At 40.6% G+C, this 20,932-nt stretch overlaps 1 long non-coding RNA gene across 9 annotated transcripts in view; it reads left to right on the forward strand.

Annotated features, from left to right (window-relative positions):
- The window catches only part of LOC122555422 (uncharacterized), a 331,724-nt gene that overhangs the window by 135,167 nt on the left and 175,625 nt on the right, over window positions 1–20,932 (forward strand). The window contains exon 4 of one of the 9 annotated variants that reach the window (XR_015758781.1): window positions 2,078–2,134. The exons of the other annotated variants lie outside the window; for them this stretch is intronic. This is a non-coding gene — a long non-coding RNA (uncharacterized LOC122555422). The remainder of the gene's footprint in view (window positions 1–2,077; window positions 2,135–20,932) is intronic. 9 annotated transcript variants of the gene reach the window in all.

Consider the following 20,932-nt stretch of genomic DNA (forward strand, 5'->3'; position numbering starts at 1 on the left):
CATAAGCAAAGACTGCCTGTGAGTTGTATTGGGAAAAATTGGCATTGATGACATCGTGTTGAATTCCATTCACCTTGTGGAATTGCAAAAAATAGTACCTGTACACAGGAGTTCAGATTAAAATAGGGAGAAAGTGAGAACTGTAGATGTTGGAGAGTTTGGTGCTGGAAAAGCACAGCCAGTCAGGCAACATCTGAGGAGCAGGAGAGTTGATGTTTCGAGCATAAGCCCTTCATCAGGAATGTGGCTTAGTCCTGACGAAGAGCTTATGCTCAAAACGTCAATCCTCCTGATTCTCGGATGCTGCCTGACCTGCTGTGCTTTTCCAGCACTATACCCTCGATTCAGATTAACATAGTCTGTTTTTCCTCTTAGTCATGGAATTACAAGTCTTTCAAAATATATTTGCCCTAAAGGAATGCAGCACATCATGTAACAAGGACTTCTTCTTTGTTCATCTGTAGGATGTGAGTGCCACTGACTGAGCTACTGGTTATTAAATATCATTCAAAGGCTTGTTCAGGCCATTTCAGAAGGCAGGTAAGAGTCTACCACATTATTCTGTGATCTGGAGTCCTATGTAGACCTGATCAGGTAAGCAAGACAAATTTCCTTCCTTGAAGGACAGTAGGGAATTATATGGGTCTTTACAACAATCTCTTTGGTTGCTATTAGGCCAGCTTTGTTAATCCTAGATTTTTCCTTTCAAATTCAGATTCCATTATCCGGCATTGTGAGATTTGAATCCATCTTCCCAGAACATCACCCCAGGGCTGAGGATTACTTGTTCAGTGACACTGCCATTGCATCAACAGATTAAACATTAGCCTCTTAACTTTGGGAGTTGAGTTCAATTCTATCCCAGATTGTTGTGATGAAGGATTATTTTGCCTTCCGACCCATAAAAGTTATATCAAACTGTTACTGGATGTGCAGCAATCCAATTTTAAATGGCACAGGTCTCGACTGTAATACTACCATGTTAAGGTAAAGTCGTCATATAGTCTTACCAGATCATTGATCCACACTTTCATTGGAGAGAGACGATTGCTGGTGGTTTATACCTCAGACGAGGGAAAGGTTGAGAAGGAGAATCCTTCAAGGTAACATCAGGCAGTGCTGGAATTGAAGCCAAGCTGTTGCTGTTACTCTGCAAGGTCAACTAGGCATCCAAACTAAATGGACCCCTACTACATTGTATCATGGACTGGTCGGGATGAAATATTTAATCTCAGTCAGACATATAATAAGTTGGGAACATTTTATCCAACGGGGAATACAACCTTTCTTAGGCGGTGCTCTGTAGCTGGCATTTGGAGCATGGTGATTTTAACATTTATTTGATAACTTAGTTGATTAACACTGACCATAGGTTTCTCCAGTGGACAATTTCTGTGTAGTAATCTAAAAGCCCAGGTTTCTGGAGACACAGGTTCAAATCCCACTATGGTACATGATGGAGTTTAAAATTTATTCATTAAATCTGGAATTGAAAGCTGGTGGATGACCATGAAAATTATCGTCGATTGTTGTAAAAATCCACCGGTTTACTTGTGTCCTTTTAAAGAAGGCACCACTGTTGTCCTCACCGAGTCTGGCCTACATCTGACTCCAGACCCACAGCAATGTGGCTGCCTCTTCACAGCCCTCTGAAGTGGCCTAGCAAGCATCTCAGTTGTACCAAACAGACACCATATAGATTGCAGCAGTTCAGGAAGGTGGCTCACCTCCAAAGGGGCAATTAGGGATGTGCAACAGATGTTGGACCTGCCAGTGACACTCACATTCAGTGAAAGAATATTAAAAATGGTCAATATTCAGGGAGCTGAAAATAAATGGAGTTCAAGCTTCAGATGGTGTGTGATGAATTGGAATTCAGTATTTCAGAGCTGCGATGGGAATCAGAATCAGAAAATCTGATTTGCAGTTGAAAGTTTCCGTGTTTTTATTAATCTTTAAACTTTTCAAAGATCATTAGATTCGGTGCTGAGTATCTTCATTTTATTTGTGATGCTTACACCTCTTGATTTTTCAAACTGGAATGACTTGTTATTGTTTCCTGATTGAATTTGTTTAGGATCGTAGAGGGTGGTGGAGTTCTGGAGTGCATTACCTAGGAGGGTTGTTAAAGCAGGTAACCAATCAAGCAGGTAACAACCTTTGAAAAGGTACTTAGATAAACACTTGAAGTGTCTTAACATTCAAAGGCTGTGGACCTAATGTGGGAAAGTGGACTTGTGCAGGCACCAGTAGTGGTGGAAATTCAATGGGCCAAAGGGCCACTTTTGTACTGTTTGTTTTTATGGTGCGAGTTATTCTCAATGTCGAGATGGCCTTGCCAGACTTGTTGCTGATTCTTCCATTGATCTCACTATCCCTAACATGGCTCAGACCCCTTTAAGATTCTGTCCATCAAGTCCAAGAGACAACTGTTGTCCACCTTGATTACATTCAATCATTGAACATGTAACATCGTCTGAGGTAGAGAATTCCCAAGGTCCACAATCCATTCTGAATGGAGGAACTTCTCCTCACCTCAGTCCTGAATGGTCATTCCTTTGTGGCGAGACAGGGACATCTGCTTCTGGAATCTCTAGCCTTTCAGGGAAACACCCTCTGAGCTTCAGCCCTCCCAAGCCCTGTGAGGATTCCAAATATTTCACTGACACCACCTCTCACTCTTCTAAAGTTCCAGAGCAAGGTCCATTCTACTCACCCCTCTTGTCAAAACGCAGCCCTCACATCCCAGGAAACCAATACGTGAGCCTTTATTGTATGTCCCCTCCTGCTGAAGTCAAGCTTATCCTTCTATAGGTATTCAGAACAAAATGGTACACAGATAGCATATGAAGTTTCGGAATGATTAATTCTTCAGAATACGGAATCCCAGTGGTGGGTTATTTCATGGAATACTTGAGTTATTACTAATGATATAGAAATGCCAGGTTTGGTTATTATTTAGAACATATAGTGCTGTATCATTTGGAATATAAAGGATGGATTGTTTACGGATAATCGGAAGTATGAAGAGTAGTGTAATATTTATATTAGGAAATGTAAGGATGCGATTGTCATACCAGACTAAGTAGCTAGTTTATTAATTACAATAAGGAAAACGAGTTATTATACAATAATAGGGAACGTCAAAGGCAAGGTATTACACATAATATATTTGTGCATTGCGAGTATTCTTTATTCCACACGTAACCTTCTATATCTATTTTGGTCATTCCTTTATTGGAAGACAGTGATCCCTACTTGTAGATTCTCTAGCCTTTAGAGGAAACACCCTCTTAACTTCTACCCTCCCAAACCTGTCAGGATTTCAAATATTTCACTGACACCACCTCTCACATAGGATCTAGTTTGTAGCTCATGCTCAATGTCATTCCAATGGAAGGAAAAACTTCAGAAATCGACTGTCCTGTTCCGTACAGCAACATGTCCTAAGCAGTCAGATACTGAGAGAGGAAACTTGCATTTGTCTAGAACTTTGCATGATCACTGGGTGTGCTTTAATTTTCAGATTTAATCTTAATTATTTTTCATTTTAAAGGCACACAGGGGTATTGATATAAAGTGGGAATATGACGTTAAGGTAGATGATCAGCCATGATCATATTGAATGGAAGAGCAGGCTCGAAGGGCTGAATGGCCTCCTCCTGCTCCTAGTTTTGATATTTCTACTTTTTTTTGCAGCCAGTGCAGTATTTGTTTTGAGAGTGCTCTGTTGTAATGTAGGAAGTGCAACAGACAGTATGTGCTCAGCAAACACTCACAATCACAATTGTGGTAATGACCAGATTTTTGTGATGTTGATTGAAGGAAAAATAGAGTCTAAAAAATGGTAAAATGGAATCTTGTGCATCCAACTGAACTGGCAGGAGAGACTTCAGTTTAATTCCCCATCGAGAAGATGGTACCTCTGACAATGCTGTGCTTCCTCGGTACTGCATTGTCGTGTTAGCCATAATTTCTGTGGTCAACAGTGCCAAAACTCAACACACTGTATTATCTGACCCTAAAGATCTAACAGCGAATTGGCTATTGTACATGAACAGAAAGCATTAGCTATAGGATATTTGATGTAAACTGAGGTGGACTGTCAGGTTGAATCAAGAGGAGATTATTACACAGGATTACCGTCGCATGGTGGAGGATCTACTAAAAATCCAAGGATATCAGCTGTGAGGCCATTCTATAAAGTTGGTGATTTTTAGAGAGAATAATTCAGGAACTGGGTTGTAGATTAACAATATCAGGCATGGAGCTCTGATATGGATTATGGAACAATTGGGGAAGAGCAATTGCATGGAATCATGGATGCTTACTGAGTACCCCAAATCCAGCAGTTCAGAAACTATAGTAATCAGAATCTGCTGGGGTCACTTTCTGTATTGATTTTACATTTTTATTTCGCTCATGGGATGTGGGTGTCACTGACTGTGCCAGCATTTATTGCGTGTCCCTTGTTGCTCATGAGAAGGTGGTGGTAAACTGCCTTCTTCAGCTGCTGCTGGTCTACTGCTGTCAGTACACCCACAATGTCATTAATAAGGGAGTTTGACTCAGCGACACTGAAGGAAACAAATATCAACAGTCCCGGCAGATTCCAATTCGTGTCTGTCTGGGTCAGTTACTGTATTGGTTAGGGTGAGTTTTCTGAGTTAGTTTATTGATTAGGGTCTGATCTGCTCAGTAACAATATTTGTTAGGGTTTCTTGAGGTCTACTAACTATATTGATTGGGGTCTGTCTGTGGTCACTTACTGTATTGATTAGGTTTTGTCTGATGTAATTTATTTATTGTTTTTGGTCTGTCTGGGTTGGGTTACTTTATTGTCTAGGGTCTCTCTGGTGTCAGTTACCATCTTGATTAGTGTCCGTCTGGGCTCTGTTACTACATATTAATTGTCTAGCGTCTGTTATATTTATTGATTAAGGTATGTCTCACTCAGTTATTATATTGATTCGGGCGTGTCTGGGGGTCAGTCACTGTCTACATTAGTATTTGGTGGTCAGTTATTATACTGATTAGTGTCATGTGGGGTCAGTTTTCTTTCGATGGGATGTGGCCTTTACTGGTTAGGCCAGAAGTTATTACTCACCCTTAATTGTTCTGGAGGAAGTGGTGGGGAGCTGTTTTGTTGAACTGCTAATGGGGGTGTAGGTTTACCCACAATGCTGATTGGGAGGGAGTCCCAGGAATTTGACCTAGCAACAGTGAAAGAGAGGTGACTTAGTTCCAAGTCATTGTGGTGAGTGGCTTGGAGGAGAACTTGGTGGTGATGTTCCTGTGCATGGGATTCTTTTTCTTGATGATAGGGGTTTGGAAGATACTGTTGAAGGATCCTTGTTGAGTTGCTGTAGATTATACTCAATGCTGCCACTGTGAAGGTGGTAAATGGTTTGCAATCTGGCAAACTGTTTTGTTTAGGATTGTGATGAACCTCTTGAACATTGTGGAGCTGCATCCATCAAAGCAAGTGGAAATATTTAATCAGACTCCTGACTCAGGCCTTTTAGATAGTGGGCAGCATTGGGAAGGCTGGAGGTCAGTTACTAGTTTTAGAATTCCTAGTTTTTGGCCTATTCTTGAAGCCACACTATTTCTGTGGGTGATCCAGTTCAGTTTGAGATCAGCAGTAATTCCCAGATTCTTGGTGAAGGTGGCTTTATTATTGGTGATCATCACTTCTGACCTTTTTTGGAGGGAAGGTCTTTGTTGAAGTAGTTGGAGATGGTTGAGTCAAAGACAATACCCTGAGCAACTCTGACAGTGGTGCTGCTGGAGGTGATTTACCTTGAATGGCCATAACCATCTTTTTTTTGTGCTCACTGTGATTCTAACTAGTAGCACACCTTCCTTCTGACTTAACTCCAGTTTTGCATGACATCCATGATATGTGGTATTGCATTTTACTATGTAAGGTATTGTATTGATTGTCGAGAGTCAACGAGTCATACTACACCAAAACAGACCCTCGGTCCAACTTGTATGTGCCAACCAGACAACCCAAACTGATCTGGTCCCACTTGCCAGCTTATGGCCCATATTCCTCTAAATCCTTTCTATTCAAATGCCCATCCAGATACCTTTTTAATGTTGTAATTGTACCAGCCTCCACCACTTCCTCTGGCAGCTCATTCCATACACACACCACTCTCTGCATGAAGAAGTTACTCTTTAGGTCCCTTTTATATCTTTACCTTGTCACCTTTAAACCTATGCCCTCTAGGTTTGGACCACCGCACCCCCCCCCACACACACCTTATCCATGTTCCTCATGATTTTAAAAACCTCTTATAAGGTTACCCCTCAGCCTCTGAAGCTCCAGGGGAAAAAAAGCCCCAACCTATTCAGCCCCTCTCTATAACTCAAACCCTTTAGTCCCAGCAACATCCTTGTCAATCTTTTCTGCACCCTCTAGGTTCACTTTATATATCGGTTAGTGACAGTCTCAGGTTGGTTATTTTACCATGTATGGTCTAAGTTCTCTCTTCTATAAGTTACTACATTGATTAGTTTCTATCTGCGGTTAGTTATTCTATTGATTAGGGTGTGTCAAGGTCAGTTACTGCATTAATTAGGGTTTCTCTGAGGTTAGTTATTATTTTGTTTAGTGAGTGTCTGAGTTCAGTAACTACTATTGATTAAGAAATGTCTGGTATCAGGTACTATATTGATTAAGGTTTGTCTGGTGTCATTGATGATATTGATTAGAGCCAATTACTGTATTGATTTAAGTCTATATGGTATCCCTGGATGAATTGATTCCAGGCTGTCTGGCATTAGTTTCTAGTGTCTTCTTGAGTTTAGTTACTATATGGATTGAAATCTAAGGTCAGCCACGACAGTGTGGGGACTCTGTGATGTCAGTTACTATGTTTGTTATCTGTATTATCAGTTTATCTGTGATCATTTATAATATTGATGTGTGACTCTCTGGGGTTAGTTATAATATTGTTTAACCTCTCCCATAACTACCTTTTATGTAAGATCAAAAAGCAGGAGATAGAGAATATTTAAATATTTTTAAGGCAGAGGTAGATAGATTCTTGATTGCCAAAGGGGGTGAAAGATTATCAGCGATTATGCAGGAGTTGAGGTTAAAACAGACTCAAAGGGTCAAGTGACCCATTCTTGCTCCTTGTTTGCAAACTTGCATATGGTTAGGGTCTGGTACTGCATTGCTTCATGGTTTTCTGAAGTTAGTTTTTATTGTTGTGATCCCAGCTGACAATAATACTGGACAAGTCCGATTCCGGAATATTACCTGTCTTGATAGACCGTAAGTTTTGTTTGGCTTTTTGTTTATTGTGGAGGTCAGACACTGAACGTATTCACAAGAGGCTGCCAGTGCATTCTTATTACAAAATGACTTAAAAACTTGCTACACAAAAAAAACAACGAAAGGATCTTGAACAGCTGGGAAATCTTGAATAGGTTTCTGCTTAACAAATTTCTGCATTCATTTAATGTTGTTTTCTTTAGCTAATATGTTGCTCTGGGACCCTTAAACTGCTAACTCAGGTCTTATTTTTTAACATGGTTTTGTCAACTTCATGTCTTCGACAGCCTTTTGGTTCTGAATTTTCTTCAGAAATTTTTTTTCCTAACCCTGACTATTTTGGATACTGCTATTGATAGAACTTCTGCTGTTAAGGACCTCTTCTCTGACCGAAAATAACACCGTGCTAACCTTCTTCTGGACTGTGCTGACTTTGTGCTGCTGGACCCCTGCCATGTGGAAACAGAAGTTTTCTTTCTCTCTCTCCCTTTTGTTTTTGATATTTTCTTCCTTTTATTCACTAATGGTATGTGGGCATTGCCAGCTGGGCCATTAATTGCCTGTCCCGAATTGCTCTTGGGAAGGTGGTGGTGAGCTACCCTCTTGAACTGCTGAAGTCCATTCACGGTAGACCCACAATGTTGTTAGGGAGAGAGTTCTATGATTCTATCTCAGTGACAGTGAAGCAATGGTGAAATATTTCCAACTGAGGAAGTTGAGTGGCTTAGAGGGGAGTCTGCAGATGGTGATGTTCCCATATATCGCATTAGGCAGCACAGTGGCTCAGTGGTTAGCACTGCAGCCTCACAACACCAGGGTCCCAGGCTCGATTCCAGCCACAGGTGACTGTCTGTGTGGAGTTTGGCCATTCTCCCCGTGTCTGCGTGGGTTTCCTCCGGTTTTCTCCCACAGTCCAAAGATGTGAGGTCAGGTGAATTGGCCATGCTAAATTGTCCATAGTGTTAAGTGCGGTAGTCCGAGGGAAATGGGTCTGGGTGGGTTACTCTTTGGAGGGTGGGTGTGGACTGGTTGGGCTGAAGGGCCTGTTTCCACACTGTAGGGAATCTAATCTAATCTAGATCTGCTGCCCTTACCTTTTGAGATTATAGTGGTTGTGGGTTTGGAAGATGCTGTCTAAGGATCTTAGATGAATTTCTGCAGTGTAAGTTGTTGATCCATTCACCTTAAGGGCTTTAAGATCTTATTTAAATGCACGTAAAGAAAACAAACATCCAGCCACCCCAACACCACACTCAGAACATCTCTAAAATGGAACGTAAAAATGTCTCCCTTCTTAGCAACACAATAAAGAAATACAAATTAAACTTAAATCTATATAATTCCCTCACTTCAAAATCCAAGCTTTCAAATATTAAAAATATATTTTGAACCTTCGTAACTTTATGTTGTTTAGTCAGTCTGGTTTGTTGTTATATGGACTGGGGAGTATCTAAGATCAGATATGATATTGGTTAGTGTCTGTTTGGGATCAGTTATAATATTGATTAGTGTCTCACTGGAGTCGGATACAATATTGATCAAAATCTGTTTGGGATGAGTTACTACATTGCAAGTGTACTGTCTTGGATCACTCACTATATTCATTAGTGAATGTCTGCTGTCATTCACTTTGATTAGGGTCTGTCTTGGGTAAGTTACTATATTGTTTAGGGTCCATCTCTTTTCATTTGCTATATTGATTAGAGTGTATCTGAGCTCTTTACTATAATGATTATGGTCTGTCTGCCACATGTTACTGTATTGATTTGTCTCTCTGAGGTCAGCTGCTGTATTGATTTGGGTTTTTTGACTATATTGATTTGTGCTTGTCTACCATCAGTTGCTTATTGATTAGGGTCTATCTGGGTTCTTTACTATATCGATTAAGATAAGTTACTATATTGCTTGGTGTCTGTCTGGTACCAGTTATGATATTGATTTGAGACTGTCTGGTGTCAGTTATTTGTTGTTATTTAGAATATTGATTAGCGTTTGTGTCAGCTCTGTTGGAACTGTGATTAGGGTCTGTCTGTGGTCAGTTATTATATTGATTGAGGTCTGTCTATATTGATTAGAGATGATCTGGGTTCAATAATTATATTGCTTATGATTTGTCTGTATTGACTAGGGTCTGCCTGGTGTTATTTACAATATTAGTTAGGGTCCATTGGGGCTCAGTTAGCATATTAATTAGAGCCATCCCATGTCTTTTATAATCTGCTATTTAGGGCATTATCGTGAGTCTGGATTAGTAGTCCAGTGACATTGCACTGCCCAGTACCTTTCCTGTTTCTCTATTCCCTAGTTACCACATTGAATTGGGTCCCTCTGGGGCTGTTACTATTTTGATTGCCATTCTCTTGAATTGAATATCAGCCTGGGGTCAGTAATTAAAGTTGTTGGGTTTGACTTAATTTTGTATTGATAAGGTTTCTTCTGGGTTTAGTTATTACATTGTTTAAGGCATATCTTGGGTCAGTCATTATGTCGATTATGATCTGTCTGCATTCAGTTACTCTATTGATGAGGATCTGTCCATGTTCAGTTACTGCTGGGTGAGGATCTGTCTGTGTTCAGTTACTCAATTGATGAGGATCTGGCTGTTTTCACTTACTCTGGTGAGGATATGTCTATATTCAGAAATTCTTTTGGTGAGGATCTATGTGTGTTCAGTTACTGTATCAATTGGTCCTGGATTTTGGTTGGTATCTACGTTGTTTAGTGGCTGACTAATGTCGATACCTATATTGTTTTTGATCTTACTGGAGTCGCTTACTAGATTAATATGTGCCTGTCTGGGGTCATTTACTGAAATAAAACAAAGGTCTGTGGATGCTGGAAATCTGAAACAAAAACAGAAATTGCTGGAGAAACTCAGCAGGTCTGTCTGGCAGCATCTGTAGGGAGAAAGCAGACTTAACATTTCGATTCCGGTGACACTTGTAAGGAGATCTCAGCTATCTGTAAGAATAATAGGGTAGTTATGGTAGGGGATTTTAACTTTCCAAACATCGACTGGGACTGCCATAGTGTGAAAGGTTTAGATGGAGAGGAATTTCTTAAGTGTGTACAAGATAATTTTCTGATTCAGTATGTGGATGTACCTACTAGAGAAGGTGCAAAGCTTGACCTACTCTTGGGAAATAAGGCAGGGCAGGTGACTGAGGTGTCAGTGGAGGAGCACTTTGGGGCCAGCGACCATAATTCTATTCATTTGAAAATAGTGATGGAAAAGGATAGACCAGATCTAAAAGTTGAATTTCTAAATTGGAGAAAGGCCAATTTTGACGGTATTAGGCAAGAACTTTCAAAAGCTGATTGGAGGCAGGTGTTCGCAGGTAAAGGGACGGCTGGAAAATGGGAAGCCTTCAGAAATGAGATAATGAAAGTCCAGAGAAAGTACATTCCTGTCAGGGTGAAAGGAAAGGCTGGTAGGTGTACGGAATGTTGGATGACTAAAGAAACTGAGGGTTTGGTTAAGAAAAGAAGGAAGCATATGTCAGGTATAGACAGGATAGATCGAGTGAATCCTTAGAATATAAAGGAAGTAGGAGTATACTTAAGAGGGAATCAGGAGGGCAAAACGGGGACATGAGATAGCTTTGGCAAATAGAATTAAGGAGAATCCAAAGGGGCTTTACAAATATATTAAGGACAAAAGGGTAACTAGGGAGAGAATAGGGCCCCTCAAAGATCAGCAATGTGGCCTTTGTGTGGAGCCACAGAAAATGGTGGAAGATACTAAATGAATATTTTGCATCAGTATGTACTGTGGAAAAGGATATGGAAGATATAGACTGTAGGGAGATAGATGGTGACATCTTGCAAAATGTCCAGATTACAGAGGAGGAAGTGCTGGATGTCTTGAAACGGTTAAAGGTGGATAAATCCCCAGGACCTGATCAGGTGTACCCGAGAACTCTGTGGGAAGCTAGAGAAGTGACTTCTGGACCTCTTGCTGAGATATTTGTATCATCGATAGTCACAGGTGAGGTGCCGGAAGACTGGAGGTTGGCAAAAGTGGTGCCACTGTTTAAGAAGGGTGATAAAGACAAGCCAGGGAACTGTAGACCAGTGAGCCCGACCTCGGTGATGGGCAAGTTGTTGGAGGGAATCCTGAGGGACAGGATGTATATGTATTTGGAAAGGCAAGGACTGATTCGGCATAGTCAACATGGCTTTGTGTGCGGGAAATCATGTCTCTCAAACTTGAATGAGTTTTTTTGAAGAAGTAACAAAGAAGATTGATGAGGGCAGAGCAGTAGATGTGATCTATATGGACTTCAGTAAGGCGTTCAACAAGGTTCCCCATGGGAGACTGATTAGCAAGGTTAGATCTCATGGAATACAGGGAGAATTAGCTATTTGGATACAGAACTGGCTCAAAGGTAGAAGACAGAGGGTGGTGGTGGAGAGTTGTTTTTCCAACTGGAGGCCTGTGACCAGTGGAGTACTACAAGGATCGGTGCTGGGCCCTCTACTTTTTTGTCATTTACATAAATGATTTGGATGCGAGCATAAGAGGTACACTTAGTAAGTTTGCAGATGACACCAAAATTGGAGGTGTAGTGGACAGTGAAGAGGGTTACCTCAGATTACAACAGGATCTGGACTAGATGGGCCAATGGGCTGAGAAGTGGCAGATGGAGTTTAATTCAGATAAATGCGAGGTGCTGCATTTTGGGAAAGCAAATCTTAGCAGGACTTATACACCTTAATGGTAAGGTCCTAGGGAGTGTTGCTGAACAAAGAGACCTTGGAGTGCAGGTTCATAGCTCCTTGAAAGTGGAGTCGCAGGGAGAAAGGATAGTGAAGAAGGCGTTTGGTATGCTTTCCTTTATTGGTCAGAGTATTGAGTACAGGAGTTGGGAGGTCATGTTGCAGCTGTACAGGACATTGGTTAGGCCACTGTTGGAATATTGCGTGCAATTCTGGTGTCCTTCCTATTGGAAAGATGTTGTGAAACTTGAAAGGGTTCAGAAAAGATTGACACTGATGTTGCCAGGTTTGGAGGATCTGAGCTATAGGGAGAGGCTGAACAGGCTGAGGCTGTTTTCCGTGGAGCGTCGGAGGCTGAGGGGTGACCTTATAGAAGTTTACAAAATTATGAGAGGCATGGATAGGATAAATAGACAAAGTCTTTTCCCTGGGGTCGGGGAGTCCAGAACTAGAGGGCATAGGTTTAGGGTGAGAAGGGAAAGATATAAAAGAGACCTAAGGGGCACCATTTTCACACAGAGGGTGGTACGTGTATGGAATGAGCTGCCAGAGAATGTTTTCGAGGCTGGTACAATTGCAACATTTAAGAGGCATTTGGATGGGTATATGAATAGAAAGGGTTTGGAGGGATATGGGCCGGGTGCTGGCAGGTGGGACTAGATTGGGTTGGGATATCTGGTCGGCATGGACGGGTTGGACTGAAGGGTCTGTTTCCATGCCGTACATCTCTATGACTCTATGACTCTCCATCAGTTTTTCCAGTAATTTCAATTCTTGTTTGAGGTCAGTTAGGATCTAAGTTTGGGTACTATATCGATTAGAGTCCATCTGGAATCGGTTACTATACTGATCATAGTCTGTCTGGTTAGTTATTGTATTTATTGTGTCTTTCTGTGGTCATTACAGTTTTGATTAAGGTGCCTGGGATCTTTACAATATTGATCGTCATCTTTCTGGCATCAGTCAGTACATTGAGCTTGGTCTGTCTGCATTGAGTTACTATTTTTATTTGTGCTTTTCCCAGATCAGTTACAACTTTGAGGGACTGTCTGGGGGAATTACTATAATGATTGCTGTCTGTTTTCGGTCAGTGACTATATTGGTTAGGGTCTCTCTGCGGTCACTTACTATATAGAGAGACATGATTCCACCATGACGTGGTTGGCACCTGAATATTTAAGGTGGTAGGATATTTGGACAGGTTGGAAGATAGAAGAAGGTGGCAGGTGGGTCTCCTAGTTAATATGATGTTAACATGACAGAGAGGAATGACCTATGCTTAGGAAATATGGGTAATGAAACAGTTTGGGTGGAGATGAGAAATTATAAAGGCACATAGTCACTCGTGGAAGTGGTATATAGGCCCCCTACCTTACCATGTGATAGGGTGCACCATGAAGGAACAGATAATTGAGTTTGACACCGAGGCCATAAGATGTTTAGTCGAGAAAAGAAATTGACAAAGGGGGCCTCAATGAGGATTTTGTAGAATGATTCATAATAATTTCTTAGACCTGCATATTCTGAGACAACTAAACAGCAGCCAGTACAAAATCGGGCGTTATGTATTGAGATGGGATTAATGAATAATTTCATAGTGAAGGCTGTCGTAGTTTGCACAACATGACTGAATTTTACGTTCATTGAGAGAAAGAGGAATGGATCCAAGATCTCTTTTTAAATAAGGGCTTGTATGAGGACATGAAAGCAAAGCTAACTGATGTGAATTGGCAAATCTGGTCAAAGTATGGGCAAATAGAGATGCAGTGCAGACATTTAAGGGGATATTTCAGAATACACAGAATAGATACATTAAGCAAATAAGAAAAATTTGAACAGATGGACCCCTACCTGTGATTAACTGGAAAGGTTAAAGAAGGTAGCAAGCTTAAGGGAAAAGCACATAATTATGTCAAAATAAGTAGCAGATTAGTAAGTTGGGAAAAATATTTTATAAAGCAAATAATTATTGTAAGATCAGTAAGGAGGAACAAGTTAGAGTATAAAAGAAAGCTAGCCAGAAATGTAAAAACAGACAGTAATTCCTGTAAACAGACAAGCAACCAAGTGAGCTTTGGTCTTATGGAACATGAGTCCGGGGATTTATAATAGAAAATAAAGAGATGACAGATGAATTGAACGTGTATTTTGTATTGTTCTTCATTATAAGAGGATATAAGTATTATCCCAGAAGTGATGGTAAATTTATAAAAACTGACAGGAGGGAGAAAATCAGGAAAATTGCAATCACCAGAAAGTGGTACTATTAAATTGGTGGAGTTGTAAACTGACAATTGTCCAGATCTTCATAGATTCCATCAAAGGCATTGGTTGTAATTTTTCCAAAACACCCTTGATTTGGGGAAAGTTTATTTAGATTGAAAGATAGCAAATATAACTCTTTTATTCAAAAGAGGTGGAAGACTGAAAGCAGGAATCTACAACCCAGTTAGTTTAATATCTATCATCAGGAAAACATTAGAAACTATAGCAAGGCACTTCGATAACTTCAGGGAGATCAGGCAGAATCGAACATGGTTTTGTGAGAAGGAAAATCATGTTTAATCTTTGATTGGAGTTCTATGAGGAATTAATGTGCTGTGGATTAAGGAGAACCAGTGAATATACTATACAAGTCATTCTGGTATGACGCTCGTTTCGTCAATGCGATTTGGATATTACGTGATTGATGAATTGTAGCCATTGTTTGGAAAATGCGCACTTTCTATTGAACGGATATGGCAATTTTCTATAGTGGATTTTTGTAGTACAACTTTCTATAGCGTGAGGTTACAGAGGAACACTGTGGCATGTTATAGCAGAATGACCTGTATCTAGATTTCCAGATGACATTTCGTAAAGTGTCATAACAAACATTATTGCAAAAAAGTAAAAGCTCATGGTGTAGAGGATAGCATATTGGTAAAGATAGAAAATTGGTCCATTCACAAATAATAGGGAGCAGGCACAAACAGGTCTTTTCTGATTTGTGAGAAACCATGAATTGCATGCCAGTGGGATCAGTGCTGGGACCTCAACAGTTCACAGTTTATATAGATGACTTGGATAAAGGGATGGAAGGTATGGCTGCCAAATTTGCTGGTGACACTAAGGTAGGTTGGAATGTATGTTGTGGAGTGCACGTAAGGAGGCTTCAAAAGACACCGATAGGTCAGGTAAGTGGGAAAAAGTTTGGCCAATGGAATATAATCTGAGAAATGTGTAATAGCCAATTTTGGCAGGAGGAATAAAAGAGAAGAATTTTATCTAATTGGTGAGAAATTACAGAACTCTGCGATGCAGAGGAATCTGGGTGTACTATTGTTTGAAAAGGCTAGTATGCAAATACAACAAGTAACTAGGAAAGCTCATAAAATGTCATTTGTTGTGAAGGGAATTGTGTACAAAAGTAGGGAGTTTGTGCTTCAGTTATACAGGGCACTGGTCCCCCAGTTCTGGAGTAATGTGCACAGTATTGATTTACCTTATTTAAAGAAGGATGTAGATACGCTGAAAGAACTTCAGAAGTTTACCAGACTTCACCTGGAATGAGGAAAAGGTGGACAAGCTTGGTTTGTACTTTCTAGAATTTAGAAAAGTAAAACGCAACTTGATTGAAAGCTGTAAAATCCTCAGATGTAAATGTGGAGAGGATGTATCTCTTGTGTGAGAATCTAGAACTAAGGGCTGCTGTTGAAAGATAAAGTGACACCCATTTAAAACAGTGATGGGGTACAATCTTCACTTTCAAAGGGCCGTAAGTCTTTGAAACTCTCTTCCTCCAAAGGCAGTGGAAATAGAATATTTCAATAGTTTTAAGGCAGAGGTTGACATTCTTGTTATCGAGAAGACTAAAGGTTATAGGGGTAGAGGTTACAAGATGATCAGAGGATTAGATAGGGTAGACAGTGAAAGTCTTTTTCCTAGGATGATGACGTCAGCTTATATGAGGGGGCATAACTACAAATTGAGGTGATAGATTTAAGACAGATGTCAGAGGCAGGTTCTTTACGCAGAGAGTGGGAAGGGCATGGAATGCCTACCTGCCAATGTAGTTAACTCAGCCACATTAGGGAGATTTAAACAATCCTTGGATAAGCACATGGATGATTTTGGGATACTGTAGGGGGATGAGCTGAGAATAGTTCACAGGTTGGTGCAACTTCGAGGGCCGAAGGGCCTGCTCTGCGCTGTATTGTTATATGTTCTATATGTGGATTTGACATATTGGGGTCTACATTTCATCAGTTACTATATTGACTAGTGTCTGACTCACTATATTGGTTAGGTTCTCTCTGGAGTGATTTGCTTTATTAAGACCTATCCGGGTCAATTAATTTATTGATTAGGGTCTGTCTAGAGTCAGTCACTTTATTGGGAGTCTGGCTGGGATCCATTAATATATTGAGATGAGTTTGTCCCAGATCAATTATTATATTGATCAGAGTCTACTCGTGTTTTATTAACTATTAATCAGGGTCTGTCTGGGCTCAGTGACTAGATTGACTAGGGTGTATCTGGGTTCATTTACTATATTGTTTACGGTCTGCTAGGGTTCAGTTACTATATTGATTTTCATCTGTCTGGGATCAGTTACCTGATTATGGGTCCATCAGGAGTTATATTGATTAGCATTTGTCTCGGGTCACTTACATTATTGGTTGTGGTCATTCTGAGTTAAGTACATTATTGTTTATTTTTGTGACGTTTATTGATTGTGTGTTCTGTCTGGGGTTGGGTACTACATTGATGAGGGTTTGGTTGAAGCCAGTTATGATATTAACCCCTGTCTGTCCTAGGTCAGTTACTATATTGATTGATGTCTATTTGGAACCATTTATGATCGTAATTATAGTCTGTCTGGGATAAATTACCGAATTGATTTGTGTCTGTGCTGGGTCAGTTCCCATATTGACGTCTGGTTTCATGTGCTGTGTTGATTAGGGTCTGTCTGAGGTCAGTTAGTAAATATATTCTGCTCTGTCTGCAGTTTGTTACTATATTGATGACCATCTGTCAGTGGTCAGTTATATTGATTACAGTCTGTCTGGCTTCAGTTTTTATATTGATTGGAGTCTGTCTGGGGTCAGTTCCTGAGTGACTGTAGTGATGCAGATTTGTCTGGGCTGAGTTACTCTATTGATTATCATTAATCTAGTATCAGCTGCTATATGACTTGGTTCTAACATGAGTCAGTTGCTGTATTGGTTAAGTTCTGTCTGAGATCAGGTATTACAATGATTCATAATTATATTAATTATGATGTTTTCTTGTTTATAAATCTTTTGAAGCAACCTGTTGAGATTTTATGACACATCTCTGGAGCAGATGGGACTTGAACCCAGGCCTCCTGTCCCAGAAGTAGGGTCACGACCACCACTCCACAAGAGCCCTTTTTTCAGAGTTCCACATGTGTTCTATTGATTAGGGACTGTCTGAGGTGAAAAACTTTATTGGCTAGTGTCTCTCTGTGTTCAGTTACTACATTGATTCATATCTTTCTGGAGTGAAATACTTTATTGATAAGTGTCTGTCTTGGACTAGTTGCTGTATTGATTAAATTCTTTTTGGGGTCTGTTGCTATATTGATGGTGGTCTTTCAGGGGTCAGTTACTGTATTGATTAGGGCCTGTCTTGAGATCAGTTTTGTCTAGGGTCTATCTTGACGCAGTTACTATGTTGATGGTCTATCTGAGGTCAATTACTATATAGATTATTATTTTTCTGGGTTCATGTACATTATTGATCAAAGATTTTCTAGTGCTAGATACCACATTGATTAGTGTTTGACTGTGGTAAATTTCTGTATTGATTAGATTGTGTTTTGCATTCAATTGTTAGACTGATAGTTTCTATTTGGTTATTTATTATATTGATTTGTTTTGCTGTGTTCATTTACTGTATATGTTATGAATTGTCCAATGCAGTTACTGTATTGATTTCAATACCCATTTTAGTGGTTCCTGCATGGAATGGGCAGAAACTATGGATGTACTCTTCTTTGAACAGAAAAGAAGGGACACTTTTCAGGCTGTGTAATCTCTCCAGTTCCCACTATAATCACTAACAGCAGATGTATCACCTTACCTTCTGTAACTCTGTAAGCGGTTCTAGCCCTATAACCCATGTTAACCCTGACCTCTTGTTTGTTTGCTGCTTTAGTTCACCCCACCGCTGGCAGTCATTCTCCCATCTGGTGAGCTTTAAGTATCTGGAATTCCCTCCCTTAATCTCTCTGTCTCTACACCTCTCCCATGTCCTTTACAGATGCCCCTTAAAATCTATCCATAGACCAAGCATGTAATCATGTGACGCAATGCCGCCTCCTTTGGCTCAGTGTCAACCTTTTGAGGCCGCTTGTGTTCATATGAAGCCTTGGAATGGTATGGGTGGCATTTAAATGAAAAAAAATGACTTTGTTGTCAAAACTCTCAGATCCATATATTTGGGAAATGCTACCTTTTGAGTCGCATGAGTTTTTTAAAAGCTCATTCACAGGATGTAGATATCGCTACGTGGGCCAGCATTTATTTCCCATCCTTCTTTGCCCCTGAGAAGGTGGTAGTGAGCTGCATTCTTATATAGCTGCAGTCCTTGAAGTGTATGAGCATCCGTGCTGCTTTTACAAAATCATAATAAGAACTGGGAGCAGGAGTAGGCCATCTGGCCCATTGAGCCTGCTCTGCCATTCAATAAGATCTGGACTGTATCTTTTGTGGACTCAGCTCTCCTTACCCTCCTGCTCACTATAACCCTTAATTTCTTTACTGTTCAGAAGGGATTTCCAGGATTTTGAGCCAGCAGCGTTGAAGGAAGGAATACACTTGCAGATCAGGATGGTATGTGATTTGAAGGAGAACTTGCAGGGAGTGATTTCCCATGTGTCTGCTGCCTTTGTCCTTCATGATGAGTCTCACGTTGTGGGTTTGGAAGATGCTGTTGGAGGAGCCTTGGTGAGATTTTGTAGTCATCTTGTACACAGTACACACTGCTGCCACAGTATGTCGGTGATGAAGGGAGTGATTTGTAAGGTGGTAGAGAAGGTGTAAGTCAAGCAGACTGCATTGGCCTGGATGGTGTCAAGTTTCTTGTGTTGTTGGAGCTGCACCCATCCAGGCAAGTGGGGAGTATTCTATCACACACCTGCCTTGTCTTGTAAATGGTGCACAGACTTAGGGGCTCAGGCAATGAGTCTTTTCTCATTGTCAGTTGGTCATTGCTCATTCCGTAGATTGCAACAGTGACGACATTTGAAAGGGAGTTCCTTGGTCGTTGTGTACCTTAGGATGATCAGAAATCATGAGCAATGAAAAAATACCTTTCTTTCATGTTTTTTTGTTTGTTCCTTCTTTCTCCCTTTTGCTTTCTTATTTTGCATTTGTTTCTTCGTTCTTTCTTTCCCTTTTAACCTTCCCATTTTTTTGTCTGTACTGAAAATGGCAGTGGCGTCAGGGGCTGCATTCAAAGCAGCAGGACGTTTTGTTCTAATATTGATTGGCGATAAATTACTCAGACTGCAGCAAAGTCAAGGGACAGCGGAGGAAAAACTCAGCACTTAGCTAATAAATGTTGAAATAAAACATTTTTCCAGCCTTCTCGCTCAGACTTCAGTCTGCCAAAAATTTGCTTTGGCAATTTTTCTTTCTTTCACTGTCTACGTGTAAAGCACAAAGATTTACTGGGAAAGGTAAAGCGGCATTTTAGCCGAGTGTGAGTGCTTTGTATTGACTGATGTTCTCCACCATCTAACCCCCTAAAAGTAACATCTCTAGCTGGGTTTAGAATGCAAAAGACACCAGACCCTGATCCAATTACTCATTCTTCAATTGTAAGCTTAGACAGTGAATCACAGTCAGCTATTTGACCGTTGGTGTCATCACAAACTGTCCCAATCTTGGCTGACACCCACTTTTAAGTGGTGTGGGCTAGCTAGTGAAAGGAGACTTGAGAGCATATATAGTGTCTCTGTCTACTGAAATAGCTGTGTCTGCAACAGATAAATCAAAGGATTTATTAATATCAATCTGTCGAAGGTTCAGCTTGCATTTAGCAGGGAGGCCAGAAGGATTTGTCACTGTCACTGTTAGCCCAACACTATCTGTTACAGTGAGGCCTGAGAGCATCTGTTACTGCCCTTGTTCTGTCTGAGTGACCCTGTGTCTGGAACAATGAGGCATGACAGGATTTGTTACTGAACCTCTAACTGCATTCCGCTGTACAACAGCACTTCCAACTCTACTTCAGAGTGCTTCTGGAAGTTTCATCACCTGATGTTTTGTCTTCAAATGCTCTGCAAAAGACTTCCTCCCTACTCCATTATTCTTATAAATAAACAAAAATATTAAAGGAATTTAGTTGAGGAAGGTAGAATGTTTTCAACCTCCTTTTGATTTTACCCCTGCATTGCTCAAAGCATTGGCCGTGCTTTCAGTCTTGTGGCTTATTGCCAGCAGACTTGCCATGATCTGAAACCCAAGTTTCTGGGTTGAAGTCTTGTCTTGCAGCTCAGGTACACAAGATTACAGCCGAGTCCAGAGCAGTACTCTGGGAGCTCTGCACTGTCAGATGTGCTGTCTTTTAGATGAGACACACAAACACGGCCTCACCTACATGCTTGGTTGGATATGAAGGGTCCAACGGCATTGTTTTGATGAAAAGTGTGGCAGCTGTCGATAGTATGCTGGCCAACATTTATCCCTCAATCGAAATCACTGAAACCTTGTTATTTAGTCGTTGTCACATTCCTCTAAGTGGGAGTCTGTTGAGTGCAAATTAACTGCTGCACATCCCATGTAATAACAGCAACTGCTCTTCAAAACGTACTTAATTGGCTTTAAAGCACATTGCAATGCCGGCTGGTTAGAAAAAAAAGTGTTCGATAAATGCCAAGCTTTCTTCAATTCCCAGAAGATTGGCATCCCT

This window comes from Chiloscyllium plagiosum, unplaced genomic scaffold (assembly GCF_037043375.1).
Source record: "Chiloscyllium plagiosum isolate Xiang-an unplaced genomic scaffold, Cpla_swu_hap1 HiC_scaffold_12, whole genome shotgun sequence".
Lineage (NCBI taxonomy): Eukaryota > Metazoa > Chordata > Chondrichthyes > Orectolobiformes > Hemiscylliidae > Chiloscyllium > Chiloscyllium plagiosum.